The 5,000-nt window shown below is 37.3% G+C and overlaps 1 long non-coding RNA gene across 1 annotated transcript in view; it reads right to left on the bottom strand.

Annotated features, from left to right (window-relative positions):
• The window catches only part of LOC149134519 (uncharacterized), a 121,218-nt gene extending 119,765 nt beyond the window's left edge, over positions 1 to 1,453 (bottom strand). The window contains exon 1 of the long non-coding RNA XR_016242955.1: positions 683 to 1,453. This is a non-coding gene — a long non-coding RNA (uncharacterized LOC149134519). The remainder of the gene's footprint in view (positions 1 to 682) is intronic.
• Between the last annotated feature and the right edge of the window lie 3,547 nt (positions 1,454 to 5,000).

The raw sequence follows: 5,000 nt of genomic DNA on the forward strand, positions 1-5,000 counted from the left end.
CTCACACAAACACACACACATATGTATATCTATATATGTAATACTTAATATATATATGTATGTGTATGTGTGTGTATTTAAGCACATAATGTCGTAATAGTTATGCAGCTGCAGATACGCAAGTTTTGCTTAATATTCTACAATGAATGTGTGCAGTAACTAATTACACTTTCTCAAAAAGACTTCCTTTCAACATTCATTAACAGATATACAGTGGCAGTTGCAATACCCGCTACTCTTCTCTGTACAAACGCAAAGAAAATTACACGCACACACACACACACACACACACACACACACACGCGCGCACACACATACGCACACACAGACACAGTCACACACGTACACGCACATACACCCACACACACACTTCTCATGCACAAATACACGCTGCCGATAGAGTCACATTGTTATACACTTACTGAATAAGAAACATAAACTTTGTGCCGCAGTCACACACACTCACTTTCTCCCTTTCTCTGTCCATGTTTTTCTCTCCCTCCCTCTCTTTCTCTCTCTCTCTCTCTCTCTCACTCTTGCTCTCTCCGTTTCTCTTTCCTTCGCTTTCTCTCCCCCTCTCTCTCTCTCTCTCTCACTTTTTCTCTCATCACCTCACGGTTAAGTATAGCTCCTTACATTTTATATTTTTCTCTAACATATCTCTACGCTAACAACTTCTTACCTTTTCTTGCTCTCTATACATTATTCTCTCTTCCTCCAACAATTTTCCAGTTTGTACTGCTTCTCAATGTTAAAGGATGTTTCTTTCTCTCTCTCTTTTCCTTCAGCATCATCCTAGTATATTCTGAGAAGCTATATGAGAGACATCAGCTATCCTATAATTGGTGAGAATGCAGTTTGTAGTTTTTAACATATAAGGGGTCCAAATATTTCGCAGCGAGTCGGTAGTCCGTCCGGTTTGGTCAGTGACAGCTTACGCTTTGATTCTAGAAAATGGGAACTGCCAAGGATCCATTTAATTAAAAATGCCACCATAAGATCATGTTACTCTGTGAAAGCAGTTTAAAATTCAGTGGCTGCGATAATAAGTAGCATCCGAGCGACATCTTCATTTTAATTTTTCGTTCGACAACATGACTCGAAGCTCGGTCATGAATAACATAAATAAGTTATGAGGGCACATTTCCTGCAACGCATTCGTGCAGGGAACAGTTGACATGCTCGTTGAATAACATAGCGATTTGGGCCGGATTGGTCCGAGGTGCACCACGTGCCAAGATTACAGCCGCATGGTTCCTTTGACCTCTTCCTTTCCCCAGCACTCATCACTTTCAACTCTCATGTTTTCTCTATTTTCTCACTTTCTCTCTCCTCTCTCTTTCTCTCTCTCTCTTTCTCATTTTGTCTGTTTAGATTGCCCATCTTTTTTTTGTGTTCCTTTCTTCATTCCACCACCGCCACCGCCTCCACCACCACCACCATCTCCACTACCTTCACCCCCAACACCATCAACTTGCTACTTTCACTTTTGCATCGTAGTTTTCCTACCGTCTCCTCTTCTGTCCAAATTTTTCTCTTTTTCTTCCTATTCTTTCCTTTCCTACACTCTCCTTATCTCATCCCTCCCCACCCCCGCCGCCATCCGCCATTCCTCTCCTTCTCTTCCATATGTCTTTCTCTATATCTCTTTCCTTTCTTCTCTTTTCTTTTTTTCCATATATAAATATGCGAGTGAGTCTTTCTAATTATTTCACATAGTTTTCTTTGCTCCCCTCGCTCACACTCTTCACTCCCTCTCCTCCCTCATCAAAATGATTCTCTTTCTTTCACTCTAACATTTCCGGTTTCCCTTGCTTTCCCTCTTATTACTCCATTTCAGCGTTTGTTTCTTGAATTATTCAAGACCACAGTTCATTTCGCTGCCCGCCTGGACGACTGGAATAAAGAAGCCATAGAGACTTGCAATCGCTTATTCGCTCATTCCTTGCCGTTTATTCCTTTATTCTTTTCATCTAACTAAAAGTTTAAATAACGAGATCACTTAATGGGTGAGGGAGGCAGGAGAAAGCAAAACATTGGAGGTGAGAGAGATATATAGAGAGAGAGAAGTGACAAAGAAAGAGAAGGAAGAGAAAGACAGATAGCGAAAGATAGATAGAGAAAAAGAAAAGTAGAGAGTTTGACAGCGTAGTAGTGAGAGGAAAGCAGAGGATTTGGAAAGAGAGAGAGAGAGTAGATGGAAGGAAAAATAGAAACATATCTGATATAAAAGTAGAAAAAAAAAAACAAATGATGTATAGCGAGAGAAAAGCTGTGAAAGTTGTGAGGTGAAATATATTCATAGTCACAGAAGTATAGAGATTTCTGTCTAAATCTTTGAGAGATGTAAGCTTAGAAACAATAGACGATAATTGGAAACAGCAAGTGTTCGCTCTCTTTCAACGACATCTCCACTGAAACAACGGTGGTATAAGAGCTGAATATTTGTCTATTAGTATTTTATTCACTAGTAAAGCGTTGTAGACTTATTAGTCTTCTGTTATTCCATTCACAACGAGGATGTTTTATAGGAAGGAATCTTAAATATACCCCAATAGTTGACTGGTTCACTACATTAAGTACTCTGTAAAGATGATGAGAAAGCGCTTCTCAACGAGGTTTGAACTTAGAAAGTAATCAAGCACCTCGAGTATTTGTCTGGTACTCTATCGATTCTGCCATTCCAAAGTTAACCCACGCCCAGTATTCTTTGCTTGTATTTATAACATTGTGGTTTCAATTTTTGGCACGATGCCAGCAATTCTCGGTGGAGATCGTAAGTCGATCTGATCGATCCCAACGCTCACCTGGTACTTATTTTATCGATACCGAAAACATGAAAGACAAATCGACCTCGGTGGAATTTTTATTCATAACATAAAAACAAACTAAATGCGGCTAAGCATTTTCTATGGCTTGTTAACGATTCTGCTCGCCGACTTATTGGGTGACTGAAATATTAAACAAGCAAATAAATAAAACAGTGAACTACTATCGCCCAAATAAAGATTATGCATCTCTCAATTCGTCTTGAATATATCTCTGTCAATTTCTTGCATCTAATTATCTTTGCAACATTGTGGAAATGTTGTGTAAGCGAAATAAACTTCAATTAGCCTTGCCATGATAGCTTTAACCTTGAATATTATCAGATGATCAATTCAAGGACTTGTGTGTCGCTTCGTTTTACTTCCTTGTAGACTTTGTCATCGTTTACTATTTCACAGACACAGTATGAACTTGGAAATACATATATCATTATATTTATCTCACTGTTAGTACATAAAGTTAGAAGGAGGTGGGGCAGATTATAATGAATGACTGATTGCTGGTCTGCCGTGCTTCCATTAATAAGTTCAAATATTACAATGAACCAAGAAAAAGAAAGATACTCCAACATTTCTATTAAACTTGAACATAGACATTATTTACATTATTTTCATTTGACGAATAATTGTCCTCATCTTGTTTGTTGTTCACACAACGTTTCGGCTGATATACCCTCCAGCCTTCATCAGGTCTCTTGAGGAAATACCTTAGGAATGAGAAATACCGTAGGAATAAGAACCCCGGTTCGAAATTTCCCCAAGACACCTGATAAAAGCTGCAGGGTATATCAGTTGAAACGTTGTGTTAATAAAAAACAAGATGAGGACAAATATCCGTCAAATGTAAATAATGTTAATAATGTACATAATTCCTCATCTTGAAAGATATTTTCTTTGCTCCTTATTTTAAATAAAAATTACTTTCACAATATTGGTGTGGAAGTAAAATTTGGAATGGTGGTTGGAACTAAGAAAAGAGCGAGTCTACATTGTAAGCAGAAGGTAGAAGAGAAGGTGACGGCTGTACAGAATGAGCTGTGAAGTTTGAGTAAAGCTGGTATTCAAAATGAACAATAAAAACAAGTTTGTTTTACGATGAATTATGATTGGATCCGAACTATATTTTACGTCTGTAAATCACATAATTAACTAATCAAATGAACTTGTCCTATTCAAACATTTGTTAACGAAATTTGTTATTATCGTCTCTAAATAAAAAAAAAAACCATCTTTTAGCAAGTATTTGTCAAAATATGTATGTGTGTGACATGGGGGAATGTGGTGAAAAACAAAACATAACAGAAGCCTCTTTGCTAGTGTTTGTTTCCTAATTAGTTTCTGATCATTTTTAAAACAACATTTTGGTCAGTTTAATCTGCATTCGTTTTGGAAAATAAAACTAAGATAACTCATCTTTCTAGCATTTGAATCTGATATTTTTACTTCTGATCGATATTGTTCTTATTTTAAATATCTAAACACTATATTTAACTATCAAATTTGCAGGATTACTCATTTTTAGCATAAGTGGATTGGAGCAACGTGAAACGAAGTGTTTTACTCGAGGACACTACGCATCGCCCAGTCCAGGAATGGAACCCACAGTCTTACGATCATGAGTTCAACACCCCTAACCACTGAGCTATGCTTGCTACGTCGAACAGATTTAATTATGGTGAAGGTGGATATTAGTCGAGTACTTGATTTAGTTTTAAGGATCATGAATGCATCAAAAGTAAACAATAACCGAAATATGATTTGAACAGAGAAAAGCAACTCATTAAACTAATTAATTCAAAATGTTAATTCTTAATGCAACATATTGAGCTAACCTCTGCATACTATAACATCCACGTGAGTTCATTTAAATGAGAATCTATGTTGTCTCTCAACCAAAATTCAAATATATTTTAAAGTACACACTTGGGTTTTCAAAAGACAGGACATTTTTGATGATGTGATCCTTATTTAGCAATCTGAGAGAGGAGAGAAGACGAACGGTCATGGCTGTACACAATAGACCGTATATGTGTTAGACACGGTTGGCCGAGGGTTACTCGTTGATATTCAGATGAGATTTGTAATGACCTGATGTGACATTTAAACACATCTAGCTTCTTATCCTAAGTGTTTCTTAATACGAAATTCCTGCGCCAAACGCGCTGCGCCGTA

Source organism: Octopus bimaculoides, chromosome 8 (assembly GCF_046866305.1).
Source record: "Octopus bimaculoides isolate indiv1 chromosome 8, ASM4686630v1, whole genome shotgun sequence".
Classification (NCBI taxonomy): Eukaryota; Metazoa; Mollusca; class Cephalopoda; order Octopoda; family Octopodidae; genus Octopus; species Octopus bimaculoides.